The following is a 21,065-nucleotide window of genomic DNA, read 5'->3' as shown; positions in this document are numbered from 1 at the left end:
GGCGCGAGGGCCGGGGCGGGGATCGGAGGTCGCCCGGCCTGGCCCGGGCTTCCCGCCCCCGGCGGGTCCAGAACTTGCTCCCGAGTGCGCCCCGGGCCGCGCGCGTGCCGGGTTCCCACTCGGTGCCCAGCCGCGGGGGAAGGTGCGCGGTGCGGCGAGTGCTCCGTGTTCGCGGGTGCTCATGTGCTCGGCGAGTGCTCCGTGCTCTCGTGTGCTCATGTGCGCGGCGAGTGTGCATGTGTGTGCGCGCGTGTGCTCATGTGTGCGGCGAGTGTGCATGCGTGTGCATGTGTGTGCGCGGCGAGTGTGCAGCGAGTGCGTCCCCGGCCGCGCGCGTGCCGGGTCCGCGGCTGTTTCTGAGGCCCTGGGTAGGCGGCGGGGTGGTCTGGGGCTCCCCCGAAGGCGCCGGGCGCCGCCTGCCGCACGTTCGCTGTCTCCCTCAGGCGGCCGCGGCGGCAGAACGCTATACCCCCCCCCCCCCCGCGGACCCGCGGACCCCCCCCCCCGCGGACCCCTGCCCCCCCCCCGCGGACCCCTGTCCCCCCGCGGACCCCTGTCTCCCCCCTCTCTCACAGCTTTGTACTGGGGCTCGGACTCCTCTGCGGGGGTGCTGGGGGGGGTGCTCCTGGACATCCCTTGCCAACGGACAGCGCCCAGACCTCCCCGAGTTCCAACCCCACCAGAGGCCGGCGCGTGCACGCACTAGCAGTGCAACAGGTAATAGGAATAACATGCTTTCATGTGTTAGTGATGAAGGAATTGCTCTCAGTCAGGCTTCCGCCCCAGTCCGCACCACCCGGCATCAAACCAGGACCCGAGAATAAAGAATCCCTCAGGGGCGCGCGGTGAGGCCCCAGGCCGGCCCGGCACGCGCAGCTGTCTGTGGCAGAAGTTACTTTTCCAAGGATGGAAGTAAGTTCCGAAGTGCGTTAAAGGGTTCGGAGTTCCCCAAGCCTGACCAATCCTGTAGGGCGGGACTGTGCGTGTGCGCGTGCTCCTCGTCCTCTGCTTCATGATGGCGCTCGCTGGTGGCGGATCTGGCCTGACTCAGTTGCACGCCTGTGCTCCCTGACTCGGCCGCTATTTCTAAGGCTTGGCACACTGTAGATGTCCCGCTGCAGATGGCGTATGCCGCCCTTGGCCGAGCTGCCCACACTTGGCGGTGTCCGGCAGGTTCTCTTCTCGAGCACCATCTCAAAGGTGGACAGGCACACGAGCGTGTTGTTTTTCCCAATACCAACACTTACATCCAGACTTCAAACTGCATGGCATGCGACAGAAATGCCACGTTAAAATCGGTCACAGGGACCCTCTGCTCACACCGGTGGCTCCGTCCACACCTCCGTGCCATGTGCAGGACAGGCTCGGCGTGGGGGTCAGCAGGGGTCAGCAGTGCAGACAGAGACGCACAAGGGCCTGACCTCCCTTGCACGTTGCCCTTGCACTTTTTGCTAGCTTTTTGTTGGCCATCTCCAAAAGTTCCAGTACTTAAATGTCTCAGCTCATAGCAGGGTGCTGGTGGCTCAGGCCTGTAATCCGGAGACTGAATTCAGAGGACCGAGGTTTGAAGCCAGCCTGGGCAGGATACTCCCTCCGGGGACGCCTCTGAAGAGGACCTTCTTGTGCCTGGGCTTCCATAGGCGCACTGAGCCCAGCCAAGCCCTGGGCTCTCACTTGATGATGATGATGTAGTGTCCACTTTTCCTCCACTTGCAATGACAGTTGAGGTTTTAGCAACAGACCATAATAGGGGAGAGTCTTTGAACAGGGTGTTATATTATTTAGTAGTTTAATTTTGTTACCATATACTGAACTTTACTTTGAATACATTGGTTTCAAAATTACTTAAGAAAAAAAAACAATGCTTTGTAGTTTAATGTAGAATATTAAATATTACTAACCGTGTTGAAGAGATCATTTTAAAGTGATCATTTAATTTTTACATATTCAGAGACTAGTGTTTAGATTTAATTTTTAAGCCTGTGACTTTTATTTGTTTAGTGCCCTATAAGGTTGTTTTTTTTTTTTTTTTTTTTGTCCTGAGGCTTGAACTCTGGGCCTGGGCGCTGTCCCTCAGCTCTTCAGCTCAAGGCGAGTGCTCTACCACTTGAGCCACAGCACCACTTCGGGCTTTTTCTGCTTATATGGTGCTGAGGAATTAAACCCAGGGCCTCATACATGCAAGGCAAGCGCTCTACCACTGAGCCACCTTCCCAGCCCCCTGCCCTATAAGTTTTGAGACCATTTGATGCCTGCTATTTCAGCAGCTTGATATTAGAGGAAGTTAAAATATAGAAAGAATAGACTATTCTCAGTGATTTCCCGAGACATTGTTTCCTAACCCTATTCACCCTATATTATGTCACAGTGATTAATGTAGTTTAAAATGGAATTCAAACTCACCATTATATATGTATACATATTTGATACAAAAACCTTATTCATAGCAGGCTGCATTGGGGAAACTCACAAGTTTAACCGTTGCATTTCCTTTATTACCCTCAGAGGACCGTGTGGGGCGTAGTGCAGGTGCCCAGGGAGGGTGTTTCTTGTGAATGGAGGTGGGAGGCCAGTGCACTTCGTGTCTCCGTCCCACAGAGGGTGCCCTGCTGCATCGGTCGGAAGGCTCCTTTAAAATATGTGATAAAGGAGCATTAATGACTTTTTAAAACTAAATCCTGAGCAATTCATTGGTAGCCACATACTAATTGATCTTCCTTTCCTTTTCAAGTAAGCTATTTCCTCCTGTACTCAATAGACATTGCTTTCTAAAGTGAAGTAAATACATTTCTAAGTCACTGCAAAACGGAAACATGGTTAATACTGTAGAGGACAAAAACTGCTGGTGGCACAGACCACCTAGCTAGGCCTGGTGTCTTTCCTAGAGATGTCTTGAGCTAAACAGCTAAGGTAGTCCCATTCTGATGACTGTTTCTGCTTAAAACGTTGACTCATTCCAAGAAAAAAGAGCTCAGTAGCTTATTGAGGGTAACAGGTTTGACTGCTGTAAACAGTGTGTTGCAGAAAGAGAAGAATCGTGTTCTCGTGTGGATTAAGGTTCACTGCCTTCATACGTAATAGCATGTATAGCTGAGACCTATACTTTTTCAGTTGAAAAGTATTTCTTTATTATACTGATTTCCACATTGTTCCTATAGCATTTCTTTCTTTAAGGATATCTAGTTCAAGAAATCCTGACATAAAAGGTCTCTTAAAATCTATAGTATTTCTCTCCATATTGAGAATTTTTGGAGAACAATTCTCGTTTTCCTGAATTTTCTCTTCTTTGGGCAGCTGCTTCCCAAGATTGTCCCCCATATCACAATTGCAGACACAAACTGTTCTATTTGAAAGTGAAAACCTTTCAGGAGGGAAGTAAAAACATTAATAATTACTGTGATATTGACATGCATTTCAATCACCCTTTTATGACATTAGGGTTGACAGAATATTAATTTTGCTAAACAACATAGTTTATGGATGCTTTAAAAAATTTTCTCTTCTTCCAAAATGTCATTGTCTCAGGAACTAATAAAAAAGTAACGAGTAAATCAGCCATTGGGAACTGCTTCCACAGCGTCGTTATCCACCATGGGCTGCAGGCACTTGAGAGGCAGGGAATTGTGTACCCTAGATGAATGTCCACTCCAAGGCCGGGCAGCTGCCACTTCATCTCCAGAATTAGCAGCTTCCCCATGGCTCACGTGATACCTGCCAACAGGCGTTTCCAGGCCGCACTGCGTGCCCGTGGCATTGAGCATTGTGGTGGGTCTGTGGCCTAACCCCAAACAGTTTCTATTGTTAGCAGTTTCTGTGCGAAAGCCCGAAGGGAAGGCGGATCTGGGCGCTCACCGTCAGAGTTAAACACAGGTAGGATGAAATTCTGATATCGGGAGCTTCATGTGCCTGCGTAACAGTCTGGAGAGGTGTTAGGACAGAGAACCCACTCAGGTCGAGTCCTTTTGGAAATCTTATTTTATTTCCTCATTTTCATTTTTTTTTTTTTTTTTACTTTTTAGAGCCATGTCACCAGTATACAAATTCAATACGTAGTCCTAAAATACACCAGAGCATTTCAATCAAGGTAGAAATCTGCTCCATCACCAAGCACCGAGTCTCTCTCTTCTTTCCTGCCCCTCTTCTATCCTCCCACAAACCTGCAATAGCCATTCTTTAGACCTTTGTTTGTATTTCTTCAGACTTAAAAACATTCACATAAATAGTAGATTCCCATGGGAAATATATCATTTTCTTTTTTAAAAAAAGTTGGAAAGAAAGTTTCCAATGAATGGAAAAGTTCCCAGAAATCCCAGTGCTTAGAAAAAGCAATTTTAATAGTTGTTTTTCTTTTTAAAAGTCACTAAAATGTGTAGAGTTTGCTGTCTGTAAAGTATTCTAGAATATTCATAGTTAATACTTTGTTGGTAATAAAAGGATAGTTCTAAGTGAACCTTGGCTTTGGCTTTGTCTCTAAGTGAAGGGCACTGGGGAAGGATGGCTGGACTCTGTTCTGAGAACCAGGAAAATCATGAGACCTAGCTTCTATTTTCTCTTTGTTGTAACCTTTTCATGTCAGCCTCCACGAGATGTGCAAGGATTTTTTCATCTCTAAAGTTCTGAGTTTCTCTGTAATGCGTTAGCATGTTTGCAACTTGAGTTAAAAATCGTGGTTGGTAGAAAGGATCCGTGTGTCAGCACAATGAGAGATGTGTAGCTTCTGAACAAAGAATTTGGAGCCCATTCCCCAGGTTTGGATTTCTCTCCTCTGTTTTTAGATACATATGACCAAAGCAACTGATCTTCTCTATTTACCTTTTATTTTTTCAGCTAGAAAAAGTGTGAAAATAATTCATATTTCACAGGCAGTTTAGGGGTTGTATGAAGTTACACAAAATACTCATTAAAACAGGAAGGTTAGTACATGTTAATTTTTGTTAATTAGTACATGTTAATTTTGTTAATTATTACAGATATCTCTTTACGGTAGCTTTTTTTTTTTTTTGTCGGTCGTGGGGCTTGAACTCTGGGCCTGGGCACTGTCCCTCAGCTCTTCAGCTCAAGGCGAGCACTCTACCACTTGAGCTACAGCGCTACTTCTGGTTTTCTAGTGGTTTATCGGAGATACGAGTCCCATGGACTTTCCAGCCAGGGCTGGCTTTGAACTGAGATCCTCAGATCTCAGCCTCCTGAGTAGCTAGGATTACAGGTGTGAGCCACCAGCACCTGGCTACGGTGGAAATTTACATGTAACCAAGTGAACTTCTTGAGACATAATCATTTCACCTTTAATAATTTTGTTCATTTAAAATATAGATATTTATAAAAGAATAGAGTGACTCTGATGAACAAATTATGAGGCTAGTTTTCATCTTGAGAATTATTCGTGTAACATTACATACAGTGTGTAACTCCATACAACAGAAGCTAGAAACAAAACGCCTCACAGTTGCCACAAAATAATTGAGATGTAGATGAAATGCTCTGATAGAATTCTTCAGATCAGTTGGGCACTAGCTTCATTTACTCTGCCTTCCAAAGACATGGCTAGAACAACCAGGTAGTTTAAGAATCACATACAAGCTTTTCCCTTCCTACATCGTATAGGAAGGGAAACTGCTGAAAGAGAACATTTTCAGGATACAAACACCTATTTTTATCTTCTATACTGGTAGCTGGGTGGCCAATGATAAACTGTGATATTTGACACCAGTTTTAGTGTAAAAGTTCTTTAGGAGGAGCAGTGTGTGGGGGGGGGGGGTGGGGAGGGAGGAAGCCGAGGCTCCAGTCCTAGCGTGATCTCTGCACCGCTTATGTCTGCCCCTGAAGCAATCACTGTGCTAAGGGTTTCTTTTCATTCATTTTATTGTCATGCCCACCCAAACTGTTGACAGTGGGAATGAAGTAAATGTCTAAAGTTTTGGCACTGAGGGGAGAAGAGAGAAATAGTGAAAAGCAGCCATCGGCGGCCTTACAAATGTGGTATGAGGAATCCCGGACAGCTTCCGGTGAAGGTAGAAAAGTAATGGGAAAATGTAGGACAAAAATGGTAGTTCGGTTAAGGGAGACTCTTGTACATGTGGAGTAGAAGACAGATACATTAATGTCTTCTGTAGCTCTAATCTAGTAGCAAATGTGAAAATCAGCAAAGCGTAAGTCAGAACAAAGGTATAAAGACTGTACTGTATATTCATAAAATAATACCTCAAGCAGTTTGATAAAACTATAAAATATACAACAATATAGATAAATCTTAATAAGTTGAATAAAAACTGGATCCCCAAAGACTATAAACATACCCTTTCAACGTTTTAAGACAGCTTAAGTTTTAAAAATACATATATTTTTAGAATAATACCAATACAATTGTGCAAAATGGTATGAGACAGAAGATAAGCAAAAAGAAGAATGCAGGGGCCAGGAAGGTGGCTCAGTGGTAGCGTGCTTGCCTAGCACGCATGAAGCCTGGGTTCGATTCCTCAGTACCACATACACAGAAAAAGCCAGAAGTGGCGCTATGGCTTAAGTAGTAGAGCACTAGCCTTGACCAAAAGAAGTTCAGGGACAGTGCCCAGGCCCCGAGTTCAAGCTCCAGGACTGGCAAAAAAAAAGTGCAGATAGCAACATTCAGTGTTTTGGGTGAATGGAATATGCTGGGAATGTTGGGGTATTATCCATAATGACCTTGACATCTCTTGACTTCTCTTGGTAGGTGGCATTTAAGCAAAGAACGGGTGGAAATGAAGGAGTGTGCTATGTCAGTGGCTAGGGATTGGATTTTTTCTGGACTACAGGAGTAGAAAAGTCAAATTCATTAGCAAATGCTGTGGCAGTGTGCTTATGTGTTCTGGGATCTTCTGTGAAGCCAGCATAGCTTCAGTGGAGTGGTAGAAGACACATTTAAAGTGTCAGAGAGGGCAGTGTCATGTGGCCAGTGAAGGCCTGGTGGACCTCACTGCTGGTGTCCATCACTACAAGGCTGCGAGCAGAGAAATGGTGCAGACAGTTTCAAAAACTGTAGTACAAAGGGTCAGTACATGCACGAAGAAATGTTCAACTTCTAGCAACAAAGGAAACGCAAATAACAACTGTGTTGATTCCATCTTAGTTGGAATGGCAATTAAGAACACACACAAACCAAGAAATGCTCAAACAATCTAGGCAAAAGGATCCGTCTTCTACTGCTGATGGTAATGTAAATTGGTAGTCACTATGAAAATCTAAAAATGGAGCTGCTGTATGATAATACTAGCTCTGAGCACATACCTACAGCACAATCTAATTCTGCACACCACAGAGATGACTGCACACCAGGTTCCATTAATTCACATGATTGAAAGCACAACTGTTTGAATGCTCTGTGAAGACAGGGATGAAGATCAAGTGTGGAATTAGGAGGACCAACTCATTTAGGTGGATTTAAAGTCATCCAGAGGAAGGATGATGGTGCCCTGCGAGAGGAAGGTCTAGTGATCTTCTACTCTGGAAAACATGTAGCCTCACATTACTGTTAGCTATAGATCTGCAACTCGTGTCAATTCTGTTTTTACACTAGTTGATTGAAGAACTTGTCAAGTGTGGATCAATTACGTGTCAGACATACATGTTCTTGTCATATGACTCATCATCTGGATCTTTACACACTTTTTCTGCTATGTTGAGTAACTTAAATTTAAACATTTTTCCTAATACTTAAAATTGTATTAGAATCTATTAGTTGAGCAAGGGAGTTTTTTTTTAACACTCCACATTTGCTTACAATTTACCCCAGATTAAATTCATTTTCTATCACTCTCCCTTCTAAAAAATTCCATAGGTTTTATTGTTGTTTTTATACATGCTCATAGAGTACTTCATCAAGGTTTGTGCACTCCCACAGTTCGGCTGAGTAAATTCCCTTGCACTATGAACATATGGTCCCTGATTAAATGCTGAACATGACTGGTCCAGCATGAAGTGAACATGAGAACCCTAACCGTTCCGGCCTCAGCCCCGTGTGCCTTAGGATGGTGAGGGTCCGGGGTGGCTTTGAACCAGGGTTGCTGGTGCCAGCTACTGATGCCTCGCTTTGGTTGGTGAATTTCTGATCAGTCACCTAATGCATAGTCACAATCAAAAGTGGACCAAGTGCTTTATAAACAAGAAACATTAGGTTTTGCAGTTGGAATGTATGATTGCCTATATGGTTGTACTTAAGTAGAAATTAAACTTGAAAGTATATAAACTGCTATTTTTTCTTCTTTAAATCTTTTAATACTTTAGTTTGTTCTGTGGGATATTATTCCTTTTAGTTTTCAACAGTTTCTTAAGCATATTCCTAGAAATCATGACTTAATTTCTATCAGGACAGTGTAAAATAATTTAAATGCAAGTGACCGTTTAGGTTTTGTAGGCTTTCCTGGGCTGCTTCATTAAATTTCAGCAGCATAGCGGAAGCTGGTACTTGATAGATTTTTGTTTTCTTATTTAAGGCCAATAACACAGCATTCAAGTGACAAAATAGCATTTCAATTATTTATAAGCAAGCACCTGGTTCACTTGAGATACCTGGACTGAGATTCCAGTACTCCTTGCTTAGTCTAAGAGCTTCGCTTTAATTAAGTGTGCTTAGCCAATAAGTAGATATCCTTTGATTCTCCCCCGTGCAGTTCCCCTGTTGCCAGTGCACAGATTGTCACTTGAATAGAATTTGCCTTCGCAAAGCATTTCACACACAGATTCAACTGATGGATATTTGGAGCTCCAGGGTTATTGGCAGTGAAGGTTGGGTTCTCAGATAAACCCGATATCTTCATTAGAGACATTTTTCTTGCATAACCAGACTGTGACCCTACTCGCATGATACATTAAACTGGGTTTTGTCACTGATCACTGGGGAAACAAGGTAAAAGGCAAGCTTCATGTAAAATACCTGTCAGGATTCTTCAGAAATCTACTGCACATTCTGTTCTTGCATTCTGGGCTTCCGTGTGTCTTGTTTTTTGAAAGAAAAGCAAAAGCAAGAGTGGACTTACCAAAACAGATTGTGGATGCTGATTAGTTCTGCCAAGGCCAAAAATGTAAATGTCAAGAATTCAGCTGGTGCTCTCCCCTCGGACAAATTCAGATCTGCCTCTGCTGTTTCCTTGTAGCTGGGGCCACGCATGAACTCTGGATGTTTTCCTTCCAAAATGGACAATAATCTTCCGGGTAATTGGAATCCAGTTCAGTGATTCAGCTCAAACAGATGCCAGGAAATTCTCAAACCTCTTCCACTTTAGTTTTGTTCATCCTATCTGGGAGTGTCTAATACCTGAGGGGAGTGAAGGGAGACATTGTTCAGCTCCTAGCTGGCAGGAAAATTCTATTGCTAGGTAAAATGACAAGCGATGGCTGGAATGGCGTGGTGATAGGTTTTTCCACTGGGTAAAGCCAGGCACTCCAAGGCAAGCACCAGAACTGAATGCACAGGGTCAGAATGGAGAAAGGGGTGGTAATAACAGCCGGGCAGCACCCTTGGCGGTTGGAGGAATTTGTGGTCCCAACTATTGCAACTTGTTCTGCTGCACGTGTTGCAGAGAACGCCTTGGTTCTTTTCATTCCATGAAGTCACAGCGTGAGAGGGAGAAATGGGGAGGCAGAGGCCCTGCTCCCCAGGCCTGGCCCCACCACACCCCACATTCTTGTGTTGCTTTCAGCACTCAGATGGTTTTGGCTAATATTTCTCTACTTATTATGATGGTTGCTGTTTGAGGCAAGCCTAGATTGGCCGTGAGATCACAAACTTCTTTTATTATATTATTTTCAGCAAATATTAAAATCACTTTGGAGGAGTTGAGATACATTCTTATAGATTTGCAGTCAAATTAACTGCTAGGAATGCTGAAATCATTAGTTTTCATTGTACTACTCTTGGAAAACAACAGGTTTTGCTTCAGACATTACTATCTAATCATTTAATCCAGCATCTGTGCTTTCCATGAACTCAGAATAAACAAATGGGTGACATTTCCCATTTTAAGTGACTTTTTTGGGGGGTCTGGTCGTGGGGCCTGAACTCTGGGCCTGGGTGCTGTCCCTCAGCTCTTCAGCTCAAGGCTAGCACTCTACCACTTGAGCTACAGTGCTACTTCCGGCTTTTTTCTTTTTGCTTATATGGTGCTGGGGAATCGAACCCAGGGCCTCAGGCATGCAAGGCTCTACCACTGAGCCACCTTCCCAGCCCTTAAGTGAATTTTTTTGCATATTTGGGCTACATTATACATCATGGTTCCTTCTTAACTGATATTAATCAATAGTGAATTTGGATCTAGTCAGTGAATTTTAATGTTAAATATTTTTTGTCTTTTAGCTATTACTGTTTTTTTTCTCCTATAATTGGGGAAAAAAGTAAATCTTAACTGCAGTTCAATTTATAGCAAAGATGAGTTAGAAAAATATTATATATTAATTTCATGGTGTATTCATCATTGTCATTTTTCTGCAGTTTGGCTGGTTAGCCTAGGCTTATTAAAATTCTATAGAAAGCATTTTTATTTTTCCTTGCCTGGTTGTCACTTTTAAATTGATCCAGCTCTCTGAGCTCTACATGAAACCACAAGGATTTTTGCACTGAGGATGCCAAGATCCCTTCCAAGTGGTAAGACAGAGCTGCAAGGCACCTATCACGGTGGCAAAGGCAATTATTCTAATGGCTCAAGTAGATCTGCAATCCCCTCCAAGAGAAACAGGATGGAAGACAGTATGCTCTTAAGAGATATGGTGGTTTTTATGCCTTCCCTGCACAAGGGTTAGGAATTTCCTTCGTGTTTTGGATTGTTGTGTGTGCTCAAGGAGTGGATGGAGCCCTGGGTGTGAAGTCAACACGAAACACGAATTTCTCAGCTATTTTACTACTTTTAAACTTGTATTAAAACCTAGTGAGGATGAATGATCTTACCACTTCCAAAAAGGAAACAAAGACACATGAAAGGAAAGCCACTCTTCCTTGTGTGCCTGCGTGCCAGCACCGCACAGCTTGGCTGGGCACTGTTCACACTGGCAGGTGTCTGACTTGGCTGACTGCCTGAGGCACCCAGGCGCAGACTGACACATACCCCTCTGCCTGAAGTTGGAAACGAGGCTGCTCTAAGGCTGAGGCTCTGTGAGCAGCCACAGGAAGAGAATGCACAGGCTGAGGGGCTACCAGACTTGTGCTGAGCTCAGAGTAGACTGCAACCTGCCTTCTGAGCGAGAAACAATTAATCCAGCACCTGTACAGTGAGGACAGAGGTGCCAGCTGGGTGAAAGGAAGGGAAGATATCGGTTAAAATTCCCGGCCTGGTGGAGTAAACCAATTAATGAGGAAGGAAGACAAATCAACGACCACAAGAAATGCCCCGTGCTGCTAGATGAGCGTAAGCATGAAAGCACTTTTCATATGATGTATCTTCCAAGAAGTGCAAGGGTGTGGAAAGGGAAGAAAATGTTCTCCTCTTCCTTCCCTTTAAAGTATCCAGCTTTCTACAGGAAAGGAAAACCTTACATCCCGTAGCATTGTCCATGTCCTGATGTCATGGGGCAAAGGCCAGGAAAACAGTGCTAGTCCTGTGTGGAAGCATGGTATATGCCTGCAAAAGCGAGAAGACATCCATTCATCCGCCCGTGGCTGTGGAAATACCCAGGCTTCCTTCCCTTCTGGTTGGGTTTTATTTCTTCACCAGAGCCTGGGTAAGAACACAGCACTCTAGCTGTTGGATCGCAGCTCCACTTTTGGCTTTTTGTTGGTCAGTCAGAGATACATCTCTTGGATTTGTGGGCCAGGGCTGGCTTTGAACGGTGATCCTTAGATCTCAGTCTCCTGAATAGCTAGGATTACAGGTGTGAGCCACCAGTGCCCACCTCAGATCACCTTTTTATTGTCATTTAATAATGCCTTTTGAGTGAAAATATTTCATCAACATTTTGTTTTTGGTGCCAGTCCCGGGGCTTGAATTCAGAGGCTGGACACTGTCTCTGAGCTTTTTAGCTCAAGGATAGTAATCTACCACATGAGCCACAGCTAAACTTTCCACGGTTTTGGTGCATAACTGGAGAGAAGAGTCTCACAGACTCTTCCGCCTGGGCTGGCTCCCAATTATGATCCTCAGATCTCACCCTCCTGAGTAGCTAGGATTTTAAGCATGAGCCACTGGTGCCTGGCAATTTCATAAACTGTTGAGGTTTGTGAAAAACTCAAAACTTCATTTTATAAAATGACAATGAAGATTCTTCATTGACTGGTCCTTGGAAAGGCATTTCTTTTCCTTCACAGTGGAGGGCGATGCTGAATTTCTGACAGAGCATGGTTACTTGGTCATATGTGTGGGGAAGTGGTGCTGCTGGGTTTTGTACTGCAGTGTGTGTATAGACAGTTCCTACTCCATGTGGATTCACGTAACCTGAAATGAGGATTTTGATGGAAAGTCTTCTTACCCAGCTTGTACTAGCAATAGAAAGATTCATTTGTACCACCAACTCATCCAAGCCAGCTGGTGACTAAATCAAATATTTATCCCTGTGTCTTTCTTCTTGCTGTGTGATGTGCCAGTATGCTGTCATCTCTGAGAGGGGTGGCCATTTTTTAACTTCTCTGACATTCCTACCTTCCTTATTCTTTTTAAAATAGCAGATTAATTGAATTTAATGATCTACTTTGGAGGCAAAACATCAAGCTTATGTTCACTAACCATTAAAAATGAGAAAAATAGTGTAAAGGTTTTCCTTATCACCTCTGCCATCTTTGATGCTCAGCCTATATATAACAGCATCATTTTGAAATGTTCTAATGGAGCTCTAATCTAATGGACTAGCATTGCTAGCTAGTACTGGATTTTAAGCCTAGTATTAACTATTATAAGCACAAAACACTGGACATACACACATAGAAGATATACACAGAAAAGGAGAGCACGCATTATTTTACATGAAGTACAACTTTAATTTTCCCCAATTGCTATTTTTTGAGCAAACAATAAGAGTAAAAATCATGTCAGATACTGTGGAAATAGTAGTGATAAAAAGACATATCCCAGCCTGGTGCAGGTGTCTCATGCCTGAAATCCTAGCTACTCAGGAGGCTGAGGTCTGAGAATCGTGGCTCAAAGCCAGCCTGGGCAGGAAATGTACGAATAAACCACTCAGAAAACTGGAAATGGCGCTGTGGCTCAAGTGGTAGAGTGCTCGCCTTGAGCTGAAGAGCTGAGGGACAGCGCCCAGGCCCAGAGTTCAAACCCTACAACCACCACCATCACCAACAAAGACATATCCCTCATCTTCATAGTGTTCACAGTCTATTAATATAGCATATAGAATGTCATTTGTGCAAATTACTGATTTAAGCAAAAAATAAAGTTCAGTGTGATTTACTAAGTGGCTTAGTAACAGTATTTTCAGGAGTCAAGGTTTCTGTTACTCCATTTCAGTCTTCTTTCTGTGTAGTGCTTGTTCTAGTGGCCACGTGTCTGCACCACTTCAGACATTGCATCTTGAACACCACTAACAAGAATAAAATAAGTGTATGCCACATGATCTTGTTGTTTTCTTAAGACTGGAAATGTCCTCAGGAAGAGGCCAGCTGCTCCTCCTTAGTGACTTACTGCCTTGTGTAAGGAACATAGTTAATTAAACTGGTCATGTGAGGAAAGATTGATACTCCGGACCCATAATCCTTCAAAGAGAAAGATAAATCCATGAATATACATGTATACGTGTGTGTGATTTCAGACACATGTCAGCATTTAGGAGCTATTATGGAGTTCTTTCACTGATCTTGAAATACAAAAATGTCCTAGATTCTAGAGCTAGGGGAGACACGGTATCAACCCCTCAGTTGTCAGGGATCGATGGAGAACATGTCAGAAGGTACAGTTACTTCACCTTATGGTCACCTTATTGCTAACTTGTTCATAACTTCTGGCATGTATTTGTAAGATTTTTTTGTGGTTTATTTTCTGCTGTTGCTTTTATACTAGAACTTTCTTAGGTCAGGAATAATGGCTATACATGCTAAATGAGAAAGTGATACCCTATCTGAAAATTAACTAAAGCAAAAAGGAAGAATGGCTCAAATGGGAGATTCTGAGACCTTGGGTTCAAACCCAGTGGGCCCCCCCCCCACAAAAAAAGAAAGAAAAAAGAAGCAAGCAAAGAAGGAGAAAAAACAGAAAACCAGTAGAACAAGGCCAGAACAGAAAAAAAATAATGAGGATTTAGAATATATTGAACTATACTGACAAATTTTGTATAACAGATTAGTCTTTTTTTTTGGTCGGTCATGGGTCTTGAACTCTGGGCCTGGGCTCTGTCCCTCAGCTCTTCAGCTCAAAGCGAGTGCTCTACCACTTGAGCCACAGTGCCACTTCTGGCTTTTTCTGCTTATGTGGTACTGAGGAATCGAACCCAGGGCCTCATGCATGCAAGGCAAGCGCTCTACCACTGAGCCATCTTCCCAGCCCCAGATTAGTCTTTAAAAAAACAAAACAAAAAGAAAAACAAAAAAAAAGCATTTGTGCCAGACTGAACTCAGGGCCTTTTTGCTTAAGGCTAGGCCACAACTCCACTTGCAGATTTTTTGGGTAATCAGCTAGAGATAAGAGTCTCAAGAACTTTCCTAGCCAGACTGGCTTTGAACTTCAGTCCTCAGATCTCAGCCTCCTGAGTAGCTAGGATTACAGGTGTGAGCCAACAGCATCCAGCCAGATTAGTCTTTATAATGCTTTCTAATCTTCCTTCTTCCTTTAAAGTGTTGAAATACTATAGATACATGAAAGTCTGTATGTGTGTGTGTGTGTATGCTGGTGCTAGGGCTCAAACCCAGGGCCTGGGTACTGTTGCTGAGCTTTTTCACACAAGCCTAGCACTCACTCTACTACCTGAGCCACAGCTCCACTTCTGGCACTTCTTTTTGGTCGGTTGTGGGGCTTGAACTCAGGGCCTGGGCACTGTTCCTGCGCTCTTCAGCTCAAGGCGAGCACTCTATCGCTTGAGCCACAGCGCCACTTCCAGTTTTCTAGTGGTTTATTGGAGATAAGAGTCTCATGGACTTTCCTGCCCATGCTGGCTTTGAACCGCGATCCTCAGATCCCAGTGTCCTAAGTGGTTAGGATTACAAGCATGAGCCATAGGTGCCTGGCTTAATTTTAAAGAGATTTCAGAAAAAGATTTCATCAACACCTTTGAGTGATAAATTTTAGTCTCTGCTAATAAATTATTTGTAACTACAATTATTAGTAATTATATATTATTAAATGTAAGCTTATTTATTTTTGCTTTGTGTTTTGATAGATTACATTTGACCATTTCTTTTGACTAAACCTTAATTGAAGTATATTATATCACTTTCAATTTTTTTTACTAATTAGTTTTTAGAAGAGTTACTGATAGATACAATTTAAAAACTCTTATCGCTTTAAGCTAACCTCTGACCGCTTTATAATAATTTGTAATCCTTTAAATTCTATACGGCCTAGAGTATGTTGCAGATCTTCTTCTTTTTTTTTTTTTTTTTGTCAGTCGTGGGGCTCTAACTCTGGGCCTGGGCGCTGTCCCTCAGCTCTTCAGCTAAAAGTGAGCTTTCTACCACTTGAGCCACAGCACCACTTCCTGTTTCCTGGTGGTTCATTAGAGGTCAGAGTCTCACAGACTTTGCTGCCCAGACTGGCTTTGAACTGTGACCCTCAGATCTCAGCCTCCTGAGTAGCTAGGATTACAGGCTTGAGCCACTGGTGCCTGGCTGCAGACCGTCTTAAAGGTATCTTAGTGTTGTGCTTCATCTTAATAGAATTTCCAAAAGTCAGTCTTTTCAAGTGATAAGAAAAAATTACCAGTTTACACAATTTTGTTTGGAAAAGAGAGGAACTGAAGCTCTGGTTTAGGGATTATCAGGGTAATAGAGCAGCAATAAATTTTTATTTACGTAGGCAGCTGAGATAGAACTGAGAGGACTTATTACACTATTAGATGGAATTTCTTTTCTTTTCCCCCAAGGTGCTGGCAATCGAATCCAGGTATTTGCAAATGCTAAGCAAGTACTCTACCACTGAGCTACACCCCTAGCCCTTACACTGTTAGCACTGTGGAGATGTGTGGGTTAGCAATGAACTGAAATTGGAAGACCAAGGAAAATATGAGAAGTTTTAGGAACACTGGTAAGTATATTCACTTAGTTTTCTTGTGTGTAGAACTTCTATGAACTTTGATATGCTAATATCCAATGTAAATATACAACAAGTTGCTCTGCTGTCTGGTCATTAGGAGATTTTTGAGTCATGGGTTCTGTTTTCACAGTGGTGATGAATTGCTGAATGTAGGTATGCATTAGAAAAACAGCTAATATTTACTTAATATCTACAGTAGTTTTGTGCTTATTGTCTCATTTACCAATCAAAACAACTCAGTAATGTAGTTTTTTTTTTTTAACTAAAGATTCAAACCTAGGAGAGATTATGTCCTTCTTGCAGCAAGTAGCATAATCAGGTTTGAATCAGGTGTAGTCTAGCACAAATGTGTCCACATCCTTCCCTTGCATTCAGAATGGTCAAATTCAACCTGAAAGCAAGATTGTTGTCTGGGAAATAATGTGGCATTGTTTACATTGAACAATGGGGGATTGTTTACCTTGAGCAATGGGGATTGTTTACACTGAGCAATGGGGTTGGGAGTGATACAAGGAGATTGTTTGACAGTGTGCTGGCAAATATTTAATATTTTGGAACAGAAAAGCAGTGGTTTATAGAAGTTTTCCTATTTTAATGTAAATATTTTGCTTATGTCTTATTTCAAGCCACCAATTTGATCTTACTAAATATGAACTGGGAAGAGATGCACAGGAACTCATGAGATCGAATTTTCAGCATAGACAGACAGTACCTGAAAACACCCTCAACACGTGGATAAGAAAGAGGCATCACAATGAAGTGTTGAATATTCATTACCGTATTTTAGTGCGATTCATTACACATTTATGTATTTAATTTTTAATAACAGCTCTGATTAATAGTCATCTCACAAATTTCTGAAATGTTAACAAATTGCTCTTGAGAGCCAGTCTGAGGGGGTCTGGCGCACTGGGACGCACTGGAAGATGTAATTTTCATCATGTAAGATAAAAACTGGCTGAGGCCCGTTCTGTCCGTTGACTTCCCTACTCTTAGATGTTTAGTAAGTTTTTTCCCTTTGTTTGCATTTATTTTATGCTAACTGTATTCCTGTGCCCTGGGTGCTGTTTCCTCCGTCTCTTCTGGGTGACCCCTTTCTTCTGAGCAGCCTCTTCTTCTGGTCAGGAGTTGGCTCCTTTCCAGCCAGGGTCATCTCTAGGTGGCAGGGGAGCTGGTGTGGGAGTTCTTATGGTTGAGCATATTGGGTTTTCTAGAAAGCTTACAGGGCATCGCTTGCTGATTAGATTTATCATTCAGATTTTGTGTATGTCAGAGCAGCCGACATGATTCATTACCAACATAAAGATCAAGGTAGCTTTTCCTTGGGATGAAAGAAGGTAGCAGGATCGATTTCTGAGGACTGCAGTCATTTCTGTCACTACTTCCTATATAGAGTGCATGAGATACCCAGCCTCTCACTTCAATTTAGACAAGAGGGTGAGAACTGTATTTCAGCATCCAATGAATGTAGTAACTCCAGCCTATGGCTATATATAAAACATAGATCATATTACTGAATAGCATTGAAAAGGTGAGAGTAGATGTTAAGATTTTCAATATGGAAAATATACTATGTTATTTTCTAGCTTGCTAGATAAATATTGTATAAATTAAACTAGAGCAATGACTAGTACATACTCTTATACTTATGCTTGTTTTCTGTTGATATCCATCATAAAATGCTGTCAAACTTACAAGTTTGTGTTGATAGTCACTTCAACATTTTTCTTACAACTTCAAGTATTATGAATTTTAAATCAATATGTATACGTGGGTATGTGTGTGTATGAAAGAAAAATAGAAAAGGTAGTAATATTACATTTTTGTAAGTCAGATGTATTACCTCAAGAGTTTCTAGACATGCAATGGCAATCTTATGTAAAAGATATGTGGTTCTAGCATTATTTTGGTTTATTGATTGATTATTGATGTATTCAGTATATTTTCCTGGTTTAGCCATAAAAGAAGAGGATTCTTTGACACCTGGGAAGTTAAACTCTCACCAAAGAGAAAAACCTTAAAGGATAAATTAAATAATTAATACTCTCTCATGATAGAGAGGGTGGGAGGCAAAGTCAGAAGCCAGTTGTATAATGGGACAAAGCATGCAGGAAGATGTTTTGAAGAGGAGATCCTAGAGGTAATTCTGTAGGAGACAAGAGTTAGCAAGCAAGTATGAGTGCCTGTGTGTGCGTGTTGTGCCAGCAAACAGGCCTAGGAAGAGGATGACTGTACAAGAACCCACAGTGGGAGCTATGGGAGGTTGGTATCCTCTGAGCCGCAGAAGGAATGACAAGAGCATGTGAACATGAATGGCAGGTGTCAAAGGCAGCACCTAAGTCATGCTGTTACTGCAGTCTTCTTTCAGTACTTGGACTTTATCTTAAGAGAAATGAAAAATTGCTTAAAGGATTTTAATAATATACTTTAATAAATATGAATCCAATAAATACACATTAAAGAATGTTTTCTAAGCTGGGCACCAGTGGTTCACCAGTAGCTACTCAGGATCACAGTTCAAAGCCAGCCTGGGCAGGAAAGTCCGTGAGACTCTCATCTCCAATAAACCACTAGAAAACCGGAAGTGGTGCTGTGGCTTCAGTGGTAGAGTGCTCACCTTGAGCTGAAGAGTGCAAGGACAGCACCCAAGCCCAGAGTTCAAGTCCCACAGCTGGCCAAAAAAAAAAAAAAAAAAAAAAGTTTTCATTGCAACAGACTGAAGAAAATGTATTGAATACAGAATTTCACTTTGCTACCTTGCCAGTGATGTTTTTAGAATATATGTGTGTATATATATATTTGCTATTTTAATATTGATTGGAAAAGAAAGAGACAATCTAGGGGACTTTCCATTTGTATTTATATAAAGGCAAGAAGATAGATTGAGAGCTATATCATTATATTAAAGCATACAATTTCATTCTTTTGAGTTATAGCCTCCTCTTGAACATGATTAGCATAATGGAATCATTTTGATATATGTTCACAAGATGCTACTACATGGACTGTGTCCATTGATTAGGCTGCTAAGGCAATTATGATGGAGTATGTTTCTTTCCCCACACTGCAGGAAACTTTTGAGTTAAACACACTGCTTATTAAGACAAGAAATCCCAGGAAAAGAGAAATTAAAGTTATCAATGACAGAATAACAAGTGAAAGCGAATTAGGGGAAATGAATAATACTCAAGTACTTTGTATTTACAGATGAAGATGGCATAAGAAAACTCACTGAAAGCTGTTAAACAATAGGAAGATGGAGGGAACAGACAAAGAAAAAGAAATAGAACATGTTTACTGTGAAAGATAGTGAAACCCTTTTGAACAATTATTAAAAACATTAGGAAAACATGTCATCTCTGTTGTAGGGAGTACCAGTGGGAGGGTAGGTTCAGTAGAGAGGATGGATGATGCTGAGTATGTCAAAGTTCTCTGCAGGCATTATGAACATACAACAGTGAATCCTGCTGGACTTTGGTGCGTGTGCCAGTCCTGAGGCTTGAACTCGGTGCCTGGGCTCACTCTGTCACTGACCTTTTGTGCTCAAGGCTAGCACTCTATCACTTGAGCCACAGCTCCACTTCCAGCTTTTTGGCGGTTAATTGGCCGATAAGAGTCTCGTGCACTTTTCTGCCTGGGCCGGCTTCAAACTGCAATTCTCAGATCTCAGCCAGGCTAAAGTTAACAGGTGCTCCCCATTGGGACATTGAACCCTGGGCCTCTCTGTGACAGGCATGGATTCCTGCCAAGGAGCCAGTTATTGAACTGGCAAAAATGAGAGGGAAATGAGGGAGAAGTGATGGAAGAGGTGAGTGTGATGTGGCACCTTATATACATGTATGGAAATGTCACAGTGACCCCCTGGTACAACGAATATATGCTGACAGAAATGATGTCAAATACTTATAGTTCAAAAAATTAGGTCCCCCAGAAACAAATCCTCAAAGAAACAACCAACCCATTAACAAGTGGGCTAAAGATTTAAAGAGAGACTTCTCTGAAGAGGAAAAATGGCCAATGGAAACTTGAAGAAATGCTCAACATCTCTGGCCATAAAAGAAATGCAAATCAAAACAACATTGAGATTCTACCTCACCCCAGTTAGAATGGCCATAATCAAGAAATCTAATAATAACAGATGCCTGGGCAGGAAAGTCTGTGAGACTTTTATCTCCAATAAGCTACTCAGAAAACTGGAAGTGGTGCTGTGGCTCAAGTGGTAGAGCACTCCCCTTGAAGAGGTGAGGGACAGCGCCCACGACCAGAAAACAAAACAAAACAAAAAACCCCAGAAATGTTACGTTTTAGATCATTTTATGTTAAAAGTAATGAACTATGTAAATGTGTATTATTTTTTAAGACTGCCTAGGGATATTAATGTTCTTGAACTTTTATCTAGACCTGAGCTATCTGTATTCTTTGTTGTGGTTGTACAATAGAATTTATAAGAAGTAAGTCCACTAAAGTAACTATATGCACCTGCATCCTTTTGAAGGTGGTGAATGTCAGAAACATTGTCCCATCAACCAATGCTGAACTCCAGGGTGTCCTTGCAGGTCTCCGCCTCCCAACCCTTGGCTCCCGTTCTTTATATCAACCCCTGCTGCATTCTCTCTCTCTCTCTCTGCTTTTGTGATATATTTGAGGGGAATTTTCACTTATAGTGAACATTTTCTTATAAATGCACTGCTACTTGAAAGCTGACATGATTTTAGCCTGGCGCTTTTGGAGTTACTGGGAAGTGCCCTTGGTCAGCACGCCGTTTTGTTCTCCTGTCTCCCCACCACCACCACCCCACCCCCACCCCCACCCCCCCCCCCCCCCCGCGCTCGGTGGTGGCGGGCGGCCCGGTGGTGGTGGCGGGCAGCCCGGTGGTGGTGGTGGTGGCGGCACGATGGTGATGGTGGCGGCACG

At 42.6% G+C, this 21,065-nt stretch overlaps 1 long non-coding RNA gene across 1 annotated transcript in view; it reads left to right on the top strand.

Annotated features, from left to right (window-relative positions):
- Positions 1 to 18,037, top strand: part of LOC138820502 (uncharacterized) — a 36,176-nt gene extending 18,139 nt beyond the window's left edge. Inside the window, exons 3-4 of the long non-coding RNA XR_011369895.1 lie at positions 15,982 to 16,142; positions 16,778 to 18,037. This is a non-coding gene — a long non-coding RNA (uncharacterized lncRNA). The remainder of the gene's footprint in view (positions 1 to 15,981; positions 16,143 to 16,777) is intronic.
- Positions 18,038 to 21,065: the final 3,028 nt, after the last annotated feature.

This window comes from Dipodomys merriami, unplaced genomic scaffold, assembly GCF_024711535.1.
Source record: "Dipodomys merriami isolate MVZ:Mamm:240054 unplaced genomic scaffold, mDipMer1.0.p SCAF_89, whole genome shotgun sequence".
NCBI lineage: Eukaryota > Metazoa > Chordata > Mammalia > Rodentia > Heteromyidae > Dipodomys > Dipodomys merriami.
Note: the sequence above shows the minus strand (reverse complement) of the source record. Positions and strands in the feature narration are given on the sequence as shown.